General features: G+C 42.2%; 1 pseudogene; it reads left to right on the top strand.

Annotated features, from left to right (window-relative positions):
* Positions 1–7,697: 7,697 nt before the first annotated feature.
* Positions 7,698–11,690, top strand: LOC129507299 (lysophosphatidylserine lipase ABHD12-like; annotated as a pseudogene).
* Positions 11,691–17,461: the final 5,771 nt, after the last annotated feature.

Below are 17,461 nucleotides of genomic sequence, written 5' to 3'. Positions count from 1 at the left end.
AGAGCAGTTTACATCTGCAAGAAATTCCACAGCAACCACCGGTACATCTACAGAGAATACTCCAGGGACGCCTGGGTGGCTCAGCGGTTTAGTGCCTGCCTTCGCTTCAGGGGTCCCAGGATCTTGGGGTCCCAGGATCGAGTCCTGCATCAGGCTCCCTGCATGGAGCCTGCTTCTCCCTCTGCCTATGTCTCTGCCTCTCTTTCCCTTGGTGTCTCTCACGAATAAGTAAATAAAATCTTTAAAAAAGAGAGAGAATACTCCAGATGCTTCAATTTCAGCGTCATCTTTCTTCCAGAAAGGTGCCCCACTCTGTACGTCTCAGAAAAGCAGAACTTTGGGAGAACAGGGTGCCTCTTTCCTTTTGTTCCCTGTGCATCTTGTTTCTACATAGAGCCCTGTCGTCCCTAAACTGTCCACTAAGCACCATCTTCATCCTTGGTACTTAGGATGGAAAACTGAAGCACATAATCACAGGATTAGAAACAGTTGAATATAGGGATGCTGAAAAACTCTTTAGAACAAGTTGCCAAATCATTTTACTTTGTTGAAATCTTTTTTTTTCTCTTTATTTGAACCCTTCTGAATTATAAGAGAAATGTAATTAAAACCAGGATTTTCTCTTCTCTAATGAATAGCTTCTGCTGTCTAAGAAAAAGGGAGAGCCTCAAAAAGATACCTGTGGCTATTCTAGCCTTTGGGTGGAGGGAAAGACTTCTGATGCCATCCAGACCCAGATTGCTTGGAAACTAACCATGCACATGGGTTGGGATCTGGGCTGGTTATTAAGCTACTGTCTCTCAACGCCACCCACCCTTCTGTTTCCTGGTTTATAATTCTGAGGCTGGACTCCACAGATAAATTCTCCTCTGCCATCTGGCTTCCTGTTAGGATCTGCCAATAAAGGGTGTGAAAGAGAGACAGCAACCCTGGAGGAGGAAGAAAGGATTTGCTCCTTGCTGCTTGCTTCCTGTGCTACCAGTCACCTGAGCAATGGCTCGCCACCCCAGCAGCAGCAGTAGGTCCTGGTCTCTTTTTTCCACGTCTAATCCAAGCTTCTAGGTTTTACTAACCCCAACCTCTTCTCTCTGCTCCTCCTGCCCAAGGGTGGTAGATGGTACCTGCAGTTACTACAGCTTTCTCCAGTTACAGTTCTCCAAATGCCTGTTTAGCAATTCAATTCCCTAAGTTAAATTATCTCTTTAAAATAAGTGGTATGGTTGGTTCCTCATCTCCTAATGAGACATTGCATTCTGCAATACAGCTACAGATCAAATTGGTGAAATCCAGTACCTTCCATGATACGTGACTTCACTGACGGCATAAATAAAGAACTTGGTAAATAACTTTGGGAAATGTTGGGCTGAACAAAGACAGCTTCATTTACTGCAGCATTTCTCAGAGCTTTCGATCTCCTAATATGTTTGTGAGTCCCGAGTTACTTCAGTCAGCCCCCTGGATCACATTTGATTCATCTTTTCATTTATCCACTATCTATACATCTAATTAGATAGTTACATTCCTTCAAACCTCTTCCTCCCTCTTCCTTCCTCCCACTGATACCACCCTAGTCCTAGTCCTCATTACTTCATCTGTCAGCCTCCAACCTGACCACCTTGCCTTTCCCTTCACCCCCCCCCAGTCAGAAAATTTCAGCCAATGCAGTTACATTTAAATGGTTACATAAGTACATACGTAGTAGCTTCTATGTTTCCTCTTGGCCTGTAAAGCCTCAAATATTTAGTCTCTGGCCCTTTAAGAGAAAGTTTGCTAACCCCTGCTTGACTCTCCTGTCAGATGCAAGTATCCTAAATCACTTATATTTTGTGTGATATCTTCTCACAAGTTGTTTTTGCTTGTTTAGCCTGAATGTTTATAAAACCATGAACAAACTTAAAAAAAAAAAAGAAAAGCATGAACAAGGAAAGTCATCTCACAAAACATTCTTACTCGCTCAAGTAGGGAAGTGACGCCCTTCTTTTAGGTTTTGGAAAAGAATGACTAATTTTGTCAGAGCAGAATCACCAGGCAGGAAGGGACAGGTACAGGCAGAGGCAGGGATATGCTGACAAATGTTTAACAACTGGCTTTCCAGGAAACTTTGAATGGGAGGAAAGAAGCCCTACCCTGTAGTATTTGCTGATTTCTATGGTGTAAAGACTCCCACCATGCTGATTTCAAGTTACCAATGTGACATCACTGGACACAGAGTTGGGAAAAGACACATTATGGGCTTTCACTCTAGAATGCCAGGAACAGGGTGGGAACCAAGGCAAAAAGAGAAGGTCCCATTTTTCTGAGTCTCCAGACCCTGACGCCTGCGAGGAAAGACTGATCACCTAGAGTAGTAATTTGGAGTCAAGTCCACAGCCATCCTTGGTGCCAGTCTGAGGTTTAAGAAAGTATGTTATCTGCTCTCTTTACAATGTCATTTCTTCCTGGGAGCTGGGGAGGTCCACCTTATCCCTAAGCCGAAATTCCTTCAATTTCTGCCACAATAAGAAATGATCTTAAAATGATCTTAAAATGATCCCTGGGTGGCGCAGCGGTTTGGCGCCTGTCTTTGGCCCAGGGCGCGATCCTGGAGACCCAGGATCGAATCCCATGTCGGGCTCCCGGTGCATGGAGCCTGCTTCTCCCTCTGCCTATGTCTCTGTCTCAATCTCTCTCTGTCTGTGTGACTATCATAAATAAATAAAAAATTTTTTAAAAAATTTAAAAATAAATAAATAAATAAATAAATAAAGGGGGGGGGGTGCCTGGGTGGCTCAATGGTCGAGTGTCTGCTTTTGGCTCAGGGTGTGATCTGGAGTTCCAGGATCGAGACCCACATAGGGATCGAGATCCCTGCATGGAGCCTGCTTCTCCCTCTGCCATTCTCTCTCTCTCTCTCTCTCTCTCTCTCTCTCTCTCTCTCTCTCTCTCTCCCCCCCTCTCTCTCTGTGTGTGTGTCTCATGAATAAATAAATAAAATCTTTAAAAAAAAAAAAAAGAAAGAAATCAAGAAAATATAAACGTATCTAGATGCTCCATGGGCCAAATGCCTGACATCAGACCTTTTCCTATAGTCATATTTCATTAGGAAGTAAAAAAAGGAAGAAAACCTGAGGACAGTACTTGTCAGGACAGACATCAGAAAGAAGAAATTAGAAGGAAGGGAACTAACCTCTATCAAGTGTCTGCTTCTTGCTAGACAAGAGATTCAGAGATCCTTGAACTTGGAAGAAATAAAAGTCACCTTTTTTTTCACTATTCCTTAACTAATATCTAGCATTTTCTTCATTTATAAATGGCTGCAAACCCACAATATGGCTTTGTCAACAACAGAAATTACAGATATTTTCATGTTTCAGTTTGTCAGATAAATTAAAATATTGTTCATGTGCTTCACTACTTCAAAATTATAATACTTACAGACCCTTGGCTTGATCTTTTAATTCTTAATATATTAACAAAGAAATACATATTGTATTCCAACATAAACTTGCTTTAAAAATTTTTTGGCTTATATAATTGCAATATATTTGGCTTCCTTTGTAATTCTATATTTTGTTTTATGAATTTAAAGTAATTGTTCTGAGAAGTCCATTAGGCTTCATGAGAGTGCAAAAGGTTGAGCTCTTCCACCAAATCATTCTAAATATGTTGGTCCATTTAATCCCCAAGAGGGGTGGATAGGTTTTATGGTTCGCTTTTCAGTAATGGGAACACTGAGTGTCAGAGGAGTTGCATGACAATTCCAAGCTCGGTCTGCCATTACCTGACAGACCCAGCAATTGAAAAGATAAAGATGAAAAAAACAAATAAAATTAAAAATTTGCTGTAAAGTCTCTATTTTTTAACAATTGAGTAGTTTCATTTAAAAAATACAAAACAGTAAGGAAAGGACAAACAACTTCAGTAAAATGATTTGTGACTAAAAGTGATACATCATATTGTCTTTACCTATGTAACCAACAATGAACATTTAGGTTGTTTCCATGTCTTGAATATTGTAAATAATGGGGCAATGAGCATAGAGGTGCAGGTATCTCTTTGAGATAGTGATTTAAGTTTCTTCAGTTATATACCCAAAAGTAGGATTGCTGGATCATATGGCAGTTCTATTTTTAATTTTTTGAAGAACCTCCATATTGTTTGGTGGCTGCACCAATTTCCACTCTGAATTCTGATTATTCTGAATTCTTTGCCAGAGAGTTCACATATCTCCATTTCTTTAGGGTTTTCTGTTTGTGTAACTTTATTAGTTTCCTTTGGTTGTGTCATATTTACCTGATTCTTTGTGATTCTTGATTCCTTGTATTGGTATCTGTACATTTGAATGAATAGTTTCCTCTTCCAGACTTTATAGGTTCACTTTGACAGAGACAGTCCTGCACCATCTGCTCAGTTTGTCCTGAACAGGTCAGTTGGTAGTGTCTGTGGGCAGACTGGGGTTGCTGTCAGGGTTTCTAGTTGGCTGAGGCCACTGCCTGTGCTCCAAGTTTAGCTGGGGTGCTGCTAACTAGGCTCCACAGTCAGGTGGGGCCACCAGCAGGATTCTGCAACCACCTCTGCTCAGGCAAGGTCACAGGCTGTTTCTCTAGCAGAGTGGTGCAACGAGGTTGGACTATGTGGTTAGGCAAGCCCATGGGCTGGGGTCCATATCACTTCTGGTCAGGTGTGGTCTTAGGCTGTGCTCCCCAACTGGACGGTACTACTGGCTGGATTCCATGTTCAGACAGAGCTAAAAACATGGCTTCATGGTTGGACAGGGCCTCTGGCTGTGTTCTGCAATCAGGTCGAACCATACAGGTGCCCCGAAGTTGGTTGGGGCCACAGGTTGGGCTTTGTGATCATATAGACCATATATGATCACATGATCATATAGATCATATAGTCCATATCTACACTCTGCTCTTGGGGAAGGTTGCTGTCCAGGCTCCTTGGTCAAGAGGTGCCTCTAGCTGTAGCCTACAATTAGATGGGACTAGAGATTTTGCTACATGATTGAGTTGTCACTGTGTGGGCTGCCCACCCCAGCGAGGCAAGGCTGTGTTCAGGCAAGGCCATACGCTAGGCTCTGTTTCAAGGCAGGCTGTAGGCTGGGTTCTATGGCCAGGCAGTATGATAGGCTGTGATCACATGTGTGGCCAGAGACTATGCTCAACAGTTAGACAGGGGTGCTTGCTTGGCTCTTCACCCAAATGGAATTATGGGATGAGCTCTATGGCTGTCCAGGTTCTCTGGCCAGCATTCCAGGTCAGTTGGTACTAAAGTCTACATTCAGTAGTTGGGTGGGGTTATGAATCCGGTTCCCTGCCCAGGTGGGTCTATGGAACAGATTCCTTAGATAACAGGGTTCATTGACTGGGAACCGTAGTCAGGCAGAACTGCCAAACAAGTTCCCTGACCAGACAGGGCTACCAGTTCAGCTCTGCAGATGGGCAGAGCCACTGGATAGGATCTCTGCTCAGATGCCATGGCAAACAGGAATGCTGTCTGCCAAGATTTTGGCATTGTAAGCCCCAGCCTTCTCCATCTCTATCTGATCCCCAGTGGTCAAGATTACCCCTGTGATCCTGCAGACTCTCCCAGTGATCCCCAAGAGGCAAGACCCGAGTGGATTTTCCCAGGAGCTTCTCACAATGCTGGGGTTGCTGGATGTCCACTTAGGTTCTCTTTTTCCCAAAAACCACAGGTCTAGAGAGGCCCTCTTGGTGTGTTGCCATGCTATCCTGAAAGATAGGCAATGTAGTCAGAGGATGAATGCCCCTCTTACCCTCTGAAGGCAGTCCTTCTCAGTCTCTGTGATCCAGAGGCTTCTGGGATTTTCATAATGACATCTTGCCTATGGATTGTTGCTAGTTAGGCTTCTCATGAAAGGGACAAAAGTCAGGAAGGACCTGTGCTGCCATCTTGATGGAGTCACTTTTCTACAGGAAATAAAATCTTCCACCATGATATTGCAAATCATCCTTCCCTAATTTGTAACTGTGCCTGGAGATGAGGGTGTTTAAACAGTCCAATGCATTTCTTCAACAACTGAATAATGGGCCATGTTGGTTCATCAATATTCTATAACTCACCATTGTTAGCTGGTTATTTTCCTCATCATCCTTAAGAGAAATATCAAGCTATTGAGTCCCAGATTATTCTTCTGTGGTTTGATAAATTTTTTAAGGAGTTAGAATCAAACATATTCTCTACTTAATGTGATATAATATATAATACATACACAGACACATGTATACACATACATAAAATCATGTGGAAATACTTTATGTGACTTCATTTTAATCATTCAAGACTATTAAACATCATGCTAGAAATAGGAGATACCCGCATTGAATCTTGGTGGTGAGACTGACATTCATTGAATAAAAATGAATCTTGGTTTTACTAAATTAAAAAAAAAATCCTTTATAAAGAACCATAGTTAGGATACACTTAACCATGAACACAACTACTCACCACTATAGATAGGGTTCCGAAATGATCAGAATTTTGATAGAAAAATCCACAGGAAGAGATCATGCCTAGAGGTTTCTTTAGTTTTGGATGGATGCATTTTTTTAATGGATGTTTAAAATATAGATTTTAGAAATGCTGCTGTTACTGATGATGAGAAGATCCAGAGTTTTCTGTGGGTGTGGTCACTGGAAAGGTGTGTGATGATTATAGGCTACAATGGAGGAAATGACCATCAGAAGACATCCAGGAAGAAATGTCACAGAGGAAGACATAGACATGGCCAACATGCACATGAGAAAATGCTCTGCATCACTTGCCATCAGTGAAACACAAATCAAAACCACAATGAGATACCACCTCACACCAGTGAGAATGGGGAAAATTAACAAGGCAGGAAACAACAAATGTTGGAGAGGATGTGGAGAAAAGGGAACCCTCTTACACTGTTGGTGGGAATGTGAACTGGTGCAGCCACTCTGGAAAACTGTGTGGAGGTTCCTCAAAGAGTTACAAATAGACCTGCCCTACGACCCAGCAATTGCACTGCTGGGGATTTACCCCAAAGATTCAGATGCAATGAAACGCCGGAACACCTGCACCCCGATGTTTCTAGCAGCAATGTCCACAGTAGCCAAACCGTGGAAGGAGCCTCGGTGCCCATCGAAAGATGAATGGATAAAGAAGATGTGGTTTATGTATACAATGGAATATTCCTCAGCCATTAGAAAGGACAAATACCCACCATTTGCTTCAATGTGGATGGAACTGGAGGGTATTATGCTGAGTGAAGTAAGTCAATCGGAGAAGGACAAACATTATATGATCTCATTCATTTGGGGAATATGAATAATAGTGAAAGGGAATATAAGGGAAGAGAGAAGAAATGTGTAGGAAATATCAGAAAGGGAGACAGAACATAAAGACTCCTAACTCTGGGAAACGAACTAGGGGTGGTGGAAGGGGAGGAGGGTGGGGGGTGGGCATGAATGGGTGACGGGCACTGAGGGGACACTTGACAGGATGAGCACTGGGTGTTATTCTGTATGTTGGTAAATTGAACACCAATAAAAATTAATTTATTAAAAAAAAAAGAAGACATCCAGGAACCCAGAAGATAAGGTATCTAAAGTTTTGCACAAGTAGATGCTAATGTTAAACATATTTGGGGTTAGAAGAACTGGTTCTTAGCCCCGGACTGGCCCTTTGGCTGCATAACCCTTTTTCTCAGCTGTAAAACAGCAACAATGATGGTGAGGATGGTGATACTGGTGGTGAGGCAAGGATGATGACTGACTTACCTACTCACAGACCCAGGATTTAATAAAGATCATTCATGTGAGGGCATTTTAAAACTATAAAACTCAAGACAAATGTAAGATGTAGCTTTCATAATTTAAGAAGTTACCTCTTGGTCACTGCATTGGCCAGGATTCAACCAGAGAAACAGAACCAGTAGAAAATGTATACTAAGTGATTTAATGCTCATAAAATTGTTGGGAACAGCCAGGAATGTCTAAAATTCACAGATAAGGTCATAGGAGAGGGAGGCTACATCCTCAAACATGAGCTGAAGTAGTCTGCAGGCAGAATTTCTTCTTCTGGGAAGACTTTTTTTTTTTAGATCTTATTTATTTATTCATGAGAGAAACAGAGAGAGAGGCAGAGGGAGAAGCAGGCTCCCTGTGGGGAGCCTGACTTGGGACTCAATCCCAGGACCCCAGGATCATGACCTGAGCCCAAGGCAGATGCTCAACCACTGAGCCACTCAGGTGCCCCTGGAAAGACTGTTCTAAAGGCTTTCAACTGGTAGAACCAGGTAAATCCAGGTTTAAATAAGTCAACTGATTATGGACATTAATTACATCTACAAATGTTGTTTTATAGCAACATTATGTAACAACATCTTCATAGCAACACCTGGATTTGACTGAATAAATAAATGGGGACAGTAGTTTAGTCCAGTTGGCACATAAAACTAACCATCACAGTCACATACAATTATGTGATCAGGAGCCAGTTACTTAGCTTCTTTAAATCTGGGTTTCAACGTCTCTGAAATGGGACAGCTATCTAACCTCACAGGACAGTCATGAGGATCCAGTGAAGTACTATATGTTTAAATAAATGTTAACCTTAAAGAGATGCCAGCACAAGGAAACAGAATCTAGCTAGCTAACCCTGGCACCATTTCTTAGTTAACAAGGAACAAAATTGCCCCCTACCCTTTATCTCACTAATAACATATATAAATTTGTCAACTCACCTCTGAGACTGACTGTGTTGTAATTAGTGTGATTCACACCACAGTTCTTTAAAAATCCTTATTTAAACATTGTTTCAAAATGTTTCACCACCTCCAATCTGTCATCCAAGTGGACAACTTCCCAGGATCTTGGGCAAGGCTCAGTTCCCCAGCTTTGCCCTTTAGGGTTTTGAGCAGAACATTTGTGTTGAGTCTAGGGATTTCCTGAACCAATTCAGCTTCTAAACAATGATATTTAAAGCAAACTCACCTTGAGTAGATGGCTGAACCATCTCCATCATGAAAGAGAAAAATCCCCAACGCATATCATAAACTTCACGTAAACCAAGCAATTTTTAAAGATTCAGATCATAGGTGAATAATCTCCAAAATAAAGATTTCCTCTGCACATGTAATTATGGTGCTTTGGAGCTTTTTCAAAATTGAGTCTTAAAAGGATGCTCAAGAAAAATAATTACAAATTCACCACAGCGGATTGAGAGAAATTCAGGGATTTAGTCTGAGAAAATACTTTTGGTGTTTGCAGAGGATGGCATTTGGGAGGATATTGGGTTCTGCCCTGGTCAGAGCCAGGCACTAATAGCAACTTATAGGCAGAACCAAAATAATGCTACAGCTGATGGTAGAGACAGGCTTTGAGAATTCTCAAGAATCCCAGCCTCCCCAAATAGAACTTCATTAACCTGCCCAATTTCCACTGGGTCAAGTCACGTCACATATTTTCTACTCATCAATTCCCAGCCAGCCAGCTGAATATCATGAAATGTTTAAATATCTCCCTTGCCAGTGTCCTATAATTTAACTCCATCTTTTCCTCTCTCTTATTTCCCTATATACCTTGTCCCCAGTCAAAAAGCAACCGGTTGTAATTACTTAATCAACTATAGTCTTTGAATGCCTACTATGTGCCAGGTACTTTTATAATAGGCTGTGATTACAGTAAAATATAAAATAGGATTCTCATGATCTAGGAGAGTTAGTGCAGGAGTTAATTAAACAAATCATAGTAAAATATGAGATGTGCAATAAGAAAAATAAGTGAAAATGCTACAGGAGTCCAGAGGGAAAATGACCAAATATAGCTGGGCAGGGGGTGAAGATGATGCTCAAATTGCTCCTTGAAGATGAGGAGGCACCTTCCACACATACCTGATACTCAATGGGTATTTACTACGTATCTTAAACTAGGGAAGTGCTTCATGTATGCTGGGGAAAGAACCATAGTTACCCTCACTTAGAGACTTAGAGAGAGGCATAGCTTGTTTTTAGGTCACATCTAGTAAAGGAGTGACACTGAGATAGTCACTAAAGAACTAAAGACTTCAGGAACTAGGAGTATTTTCCAGGCCAAACAGCAAAAAGAAGCACAGCACAAAAGAGTGTGGTCAACTGGGAAGCAGTGCTGAACCTCTTATGTGTCCTGTTCCCTTGAAAGCAAGAAGTAAAAACTCAACAAATCTTTCAGCTCTTTCAGAACCATGTAGTCGGTCCAAGTCCCTGTTCCGCTGTGTCGGATATACTTGGACCCAAGCTCGAGCTTGTCAATAAACCCTCATGTGTTCGCATCGGTGTCGGCTCCTTGGTGGTTTCTCGGATTCGCGGTCTTGGGCACAACAAGGAGCAGCGAAAGGGCCTGTGGTTCCGAATGAAGAAGATACTTCTCTGTGTTCTAGGGTTGTATGTTGCCATTCCATTTCTCATCAAACTGTGTCCTGGGATACAGGCCAAACTGATTTTCTTGAATTTTGTGAGGGTTCCCTATTTCATTGACTTGAAAAAACTTCAGGATCAAGGTTTGAATCACACGTGTAATTACTACCTTCAGCCAGGGGAAGATGTGACCACTGGAGTCTGGCACACTGTCCCTGCTGTCTGGTGGAAGGACGCCCAAGGAAAGGACCAGAAGTGGTATGAGGATGCCTTGGCTTCCAGCCACCCTATCATCCTGTACCTCCATGGGAATGCAGGCACCAGAGGAGGCGACCATCTGGTGGAGCTTTATAAGGTGCTGAGTTCCCTTGGTTACCACGTGGTCACCTTTGACTACAGAGTTTGGGGTGACTCAGTAGGAACCCCATTAGAGCGAGGCATGACCTATGATGCACTCCATGTTTTTGACTGGATCAAAGCCCGGAGTGGAGACAACCCTGTGTATATTTGGGGTCATTCCCTAGGCACTGGGGTGGCGACAAATCTGGTGCGGCGCCTCTGTGAGCGAGAGACACCTCCAGATGCCCTTATATTGGAATCTCCATTCACTAATATCTGTGAGGAAGCTAAGAGTCATCCATTCTCAGTAATATATCGATACTTCCCTGGGTTTGACTGGTTCTTCCACGACCCCATTACAAGCAGCGGAATTAAATTTGCAAATGATGACAATGTGAAGCACATCTCCTGCTCCCTGCTTATCCTGCCTCGGAGGATGACCCGGTTGTGCCCTTCCAGCTTGGCAGAAAGCTCTACAACATCGCTGCTCCATCTCGAAGCTTCCGAGACTTCAAAGTTCAGTTTATCCCCTTCACTCAGACCTTGGCTACAGGCACAAGTACATCTACGAGGGCCCTGAGCCTCCACGGGTACTGATGGAGTTCCTGGGGAAGTCAGACCGGGCGCCAGCACTGAGTCCTGCTGCCTGAAGGAGCATGAAGACCTCTGCCCTCCCGTCTGCTGTGGCCGCACAGCGTCCTTGATGCTCCTGGACAGAGGACCCAGATGCCAGCTGGGGCGGGCGGAGGAGGCCCAGCTGACCCAGGGCGCCCACCCTGGGCAGCTGGGAGCGTGGCTGTCCGTGGAAGGCACAGGTTGTTGGCGTGTGATCCCATCCCTCTTATTGCCCCTGAACCTGAGCTCTTGTCGGGCAGACAGTGACCATGCAGGCCAGCCCCCCGCTGCTGGACCCCACACCTGCTGAGCTGGGCCCAGGGGTCCTGGGGCGGGGGTGTGGGGTCTGGGGACCATGCTGCGTGAGATGGCGGGGGTCCCAGCCCTCCCCCCAGCACCCTTTGTTCCCCGGGGCCTCAAAGTGGGGGATGGGTCCACGACCTGCACTTGCTCTGCTTTCTCCCCACCTGTCCACCTAACCTGGCCTTGGACTGAGCATTTATTTAAGAATAAAATTGCGGTGGTGGTCAAAAAAAAAAAAAAAGAAACATGTAGTCTGTGATTCAACTGGGCTAAAACATTCCATTCCGATGGTTTTTCTCAGATCTTCCTACAGCCTGGTCATCCCAGAGTAGACATATCCATATGATTTCATGCCAGTCAGCCTATAGGAAACAATCCTTAAGTGATCCCTGGGTGGCGCAGCGGTTTGGCGCCTGCCTTTGACCCATGGCGCGATCCTGGAGACCCGGGATTGAGTCCCAGGTCGGGCTCCCGGTGCATGGAACCTGCTTCTCCCTCTGCCTATGTCTCTGCCTCTCTCTCTGTGTGTCTGACTATCATAAATTAAAATAAATAGATAAATAAAAATTTTAAAAAAAGGAAACAATCCTTAAGAAGAGAGACAGTGTTTTATGGATCTTTTGTGTCCTCTGAGCACCAAACCCACAGATAGAAACACAACACACTCAATGCATGCTATTTAATTGATGAATTTAAATTATTTATTATTAAATAATAATAATAATAATAATAATAATAATCTTATTATTAAGATACAGCATATTATTAGTTTCAGAGGTAGAATTTAGTGATTCATTGGTTGCCTAAAAGTTGCTTTAAGTCACACAGTTGAAACAAGACTCTTTGACTCTGAATCAGTGGTGTCTAGCTTTTCATAGGCATTGAAATGCTCTGGGGAGTTCTACAAAATAGTTACACCTGGGTCCTGTCCCCAGAAATGACTAAAAGGGCGGAGGTGCGGCCCAGGAGGATTGTTGTTGTTGTTGTTTGTTTGTTGAGGGGTTTTTTTGTATATTTTTTTATTGGAGTTCGATTTGCCAACATATAGTATAACACCCTGTGCTCATCCCATCAAGTGCCCCTCTCAGTGCCCGTTACCCAGTCACCCCATCCGCCTCCCCACCTCCCCTTCCACTACCCCTTGTTCGTTTCCCGGAGTTAGGAGTCTCTCATGTTTTGTCACCCTCTCTGATTTTTCCCACTCATATTCTCTTCTTTCTCCTATAATCCCTTTAACTATTTTTTATATTCCCCATATGAGTGAAAACATATAATGTTTGTCCTTCTCCGATTGACTTACAACACTCAGCATAAAACCCTCCAGTTCCATCCACGTCTAAGCAAATGATATTTGTCGTTTCTAATAGCTAAGTAATATTCCATTGTATATATATATACCACGTCTTCCTTATAATTGATGAATTTTTTGTCCAATGCTTTGCTATGGGAATTCAACACCATAACAGGATTCCAAGGAAAGAGTCATTTGGAAAAATTATCTAGCTAAATCAAGGTAATTAAACATTAAACTCAATGCCTGGGATTACAATGTAGAAGAACTAGCCCTTGACTTTAGACAATTTGCTCTTTTCCAAAAAGTGTCCTAAAGGCAAAACAGAAATCCTACTTCCCTAGTTAGTAGGATTTAAATCCAATTACTAATTAAGTTGATTTTCTTTATTCTTACCTCCATTTGCTCATTGATTCCTAGCACTGAGTCATGATTAGGGACGAGCATAATCCATTAAACTGATGCAAACTTACAAAAGTTAAAGAACATTTTGGAAGTACAGTAAGAACAGATCTCTTTGAAGAGTGGAAGGTGGAGGAGGTAAGTAACAATATTATGTGAAGAATCTGCTGGGAAGCTCAGAACATGACAAGTGTAAAGATAGTTAAAACATGTTTTTCAACAGCACTTCACCTTGGACCTTAATAAAGGTCTGAAATATTGGAAAATCACTTTTGGTTGCAACTGACTCTAAATAAGGGTGTCATAAAAATTTCTTCCAGAAAAACTCAGGGAGCTAGGGCTGCCCTAACAAAATACTGCACACTGGGTGACTTAAAAGCATTTTATTACAGTTCCAGAGACTAGAAGTCCCAAGATCAACATATAGGAAAGTTTGGTTTTTCATGAGGTTGCTCTCCTGATTTGCAGGTAGCCACCTTCTCACTGTCTTTACATAGCTTTTTCCTGTATAATCATGTGTGCCTGGTGTCCCTTTATTTTCTCATAAGGACACTAGTCCCATAAAGTCATGCCCTTCTCAGGGCAGCCAGTATCTGGTGACTGAGAGAGAGAAGTATAAAAGTCCAGCCATTTCAGCCCAACACAAGATATTCATGGGTAGCACTCACTGCAGAGCACCTGCCATGTGGGCTGAAGCTTTGTCAGACCTGCAAATCAATTCCAATTCTCAGTCAGCCTAATCTTGCCCCGCCAAATGTTGATTCTTAATAAATATCTTGCTCTCCAAATTCTATCCCCACTTCTGGAGAAAGAACACAACCTACTACAAATAGTTTTCAAAGCTCTGCAAGAAAATAAGCTTAAATATATAATTTTATGTCCAGCCAAATTGCCACTCAAATATTAAGGTTGAATGTTAAATCATGCAAGACTCATAGTACCTCCTATGTCCCCTTTTTGGGAAAAAAATTACTTGAAAATATGCTTGAGAAGTTAAAAAAAAGTTCAAGAAAATGGAAACCATGAAAACAGTGAGCCCAAAGCCACAGGTGCATTGAAAAAGAAAACCAGAGACACAACTGTGCCATGAAAAAAAGAACAGTCCCAACTAGGATATTAAGTTAGGATATCAGGAGAAAAAATCTTCACAAAATGATAAATTCTTATTTGATAGGTAATGTGATCACATGAGAAAATCTTTGTAAATGGTGAATGAATCATTTTTCAATAAGAAAAGTCAAAAAAATTAGAAACTTTAGACACAACATCTATATTAATAAAATACATATATATAGCACATTTAAAATGTCATCATTTTGAGAAGCTGAAGTAAATGAAAATAAGTTCTTATTTTCACATTTTGAAAGCTTATTCTGAAAAGGGGATGGCCTGAATCTACACAACATACATTTGTATTATTTTCTACTCCCAAAAGTGCCACTCTACTTGATCTTGGGGTGACTAATATGTAATCATAACATTGCTAATGACCCATATGGCAAAGCAAGGAGAAGTTAAGCATATTTATAAAATAGAATGAAAAAGTAATAAGCCTTGATGACGTTTAATGATGTAGTTGGCAGCCCAGGTGGCTCAGCGGTTTAGCGTCTATCTTTGGCCCAGGGCGTGATCCTGGAGTCCGGGGATCGAGTCCCACATCGCACTCCCTGCATGGAGCCTGCTCCTCCCTCTGCCTGTGTCTCTGCCTCTCTCTCTCTCTCTCTCTCTCTCAAGAATAAATAAATAAAATCGTTTTTAAAAATGATGTAGTTGGAAAATCACGAGATTGCAAGGAGAGAAAGTTAAAGGAAGTTCAGAGCTTCTCATTTCATCTTCTATCTCTCAGAAGAGTGAATCCAATTTGTCTAAATTTGATGGATCGAGATGAAGCATTTGAAGTCTACTTTTAAAAATTCTTGATGTGCCAATAGAAGAACCCACTCAGTAAAAAAAGAGTAGTAGGATGAGGTGGGAAGGTGGGGGAAGTGGGACAGTTTTTTTTTCTTTTTAATCACACAGAACAGAGTCTGTAACTAATGTTTAAAATTAATAATTGGATATATAAAAGTTTCACATACTCCTGAGAATTTTGAAGATAACTATTGGAAAAACCAAAAGCAAGAAGAACCTGCCCATGGGAAATGAATCAGAAGAAGGCAGAGATGAGATAAGGAACAGGTAATTTTTGCTGTATGCCCTTCTGCACTGTTTGAATTTAACTCTCCACATTTGTAAATACTTCACCTGGCTTCTACTCTCCTCTGTCCCCTCTGTCAGCTCCCATTCATGACTCTCTACCTGAACTCTGATGTTTCCTTCACCTTCAGAACACAGTTTCCTCTTTATGTCTACCTGTTCCACCTGCTCTAGGACTCAAGAATAAGGTGGCTCAATCCTCTATCATCCCATCCCCTTTTCTGAACACTGGCCTATGCCTGAGAGTAAAATCTTATCTCCCCAACTGGTTTACAAGTGCTTTAGCTAACTTCCTCTGTGTGCCTAGAAAGTCCAGCTTCATTATACATGCATGGGCCAATTCATACTTTTTTGAGTGCACTGAGCCAGTCACTAGCCATGTGACCATGAGCAGGCCATGTCACCTCCTGAAGTCTCACTTTTCTCCTCTATAAAATGAACATATCTAAGGTCCAAACTCTGAAAGGCAATGATTGATTTGGTGCATGTGGATAGACAAGATTCAAAACACACCCCGTTGGGGGAAAAATAGATCTTAAAGACATTTTCTTTATTTACCCAACCACAAATCAGAGTAGAATTGTGGAAAAAACAAAAACACAAACTTTGGCAACTAGTTATAGATACCTGAGTGTTCTTCTATGTCACCTGGAAAGCCCAGCAGAGTGAACTTCACCTGAAATGAGCATCTTCAAGCTATGTGGCCTCCAACGGGTCACTACACTAGTCTGGGCCGCAGATCCCACATTCACTTTGTGGTAGGAATGAAAGAGATGCTCTTTAGAGTCTCCAACCAAGGCTGGGATCATGGAAGGCTTCCTTACTGGGCCCTGAATCCTAACAGCTCCCAAGTTCATGGTCCAGTGTTGTAGCCTGCCAGTTCAGAAAAGAAACCACACTACTCCCTCTACCCCTGGCATGTCCAGAATTCTTCCTAAATCTGACCCAAACATAAGATGCTGCCTCTAGCCTTTTATTTCACTAATCTTCACCTCATGTCCAGATTTTCTCTTTATCTGCTTCCTTGAACTCTTCCCCAGGCCCTCCCTCCTTCCCTGGACACCATGTCCATGACATGGGTGCTAGCTCTGTTTTCCCCATGCCTTGTTCCAGTGTCAGGGTCATTCCATAAGGTAAGGGAAACCCTGAATAGCCCAACAGTTGTATTAAATTAAATTAAAGGTATTTTTCAAGCAATGAGAATTATAATAAAACACCCATCCAAAGGAACCCATAAGTGATGTGCTCAATGCATAATTGGTATTATCATTAAAGGTCAAAAATCAGTCATCAGTGAGGAATGAAACAATCTATGTGGAACTAAATCTCCACCAGCCAATGAGGACCAGGAAAGGTGGTTGGCATGCCATCAGGGAGCAATTTGGCCTAGAGAGCTCATTGCCCTGGCAAATGAGAATTACTCTAATTATCCCATTGGCAGGTTTTAGAAATTTTTAAAATATACTCTCTACAAGTGTCATAGTGTCAAAACAATTATTTGCCTGCTTGAGCAGGTGTCAGGCATTGTAAAGTGTGTATGTCCTTGTAAAATTAAATGAGAAATTTTCAGAAATTGGTGTAAGCTGGGGCTCTAATTATAGTATATTCAGATACCTAAAGTCAGGAGGTAAAGAGAGAGGAACTCTGATTTTCCTTTTTCTATCTCTTTTCCCTGAGGCACTGAATTATAAGTACACATGCAGTAATGGTAGAATGTGCCACCTGAACTTCAGGGAGGGATTCTAAGACACCTTGCCTACCATTCTTGCCTTTGAGCCATCACTGGTCCTTAAGCATGGGTTACTTTTCTCTGCACAGTCTGAATTTTACCTACATTGTCTCCCTTGGTCCTCCTCACCAGACCTGCATGTTCAGCCAGGCAGCATCTTTGCCCCATTTTACAGATGTAAAGCTGAATGGTATTCCAAGTCTCCTAATTCCAAGACAGT

This window comes from Nyctereutes procyonoides, unplaced genomic scaffold (assembly GCF_905146905.1).
Source record: "Nyctereutes procyonoides isolate TBG_1078 unplaced genomic scaffold, NYPRO_anot_genome, whole genome shotgun sequence".
Classification (NCBI taxonomy): Eukaryota; Metazoa; Chordata; class Mammalia; order Carnivora; family Canidae; genus Nyctereutes; species Nyctereutes procyonoides.
The sequence above is the reverse complement of the archived record's forward strand: the minus strand, read 5'-3'. Positions and strand labels throughout refer to the sequence as shown.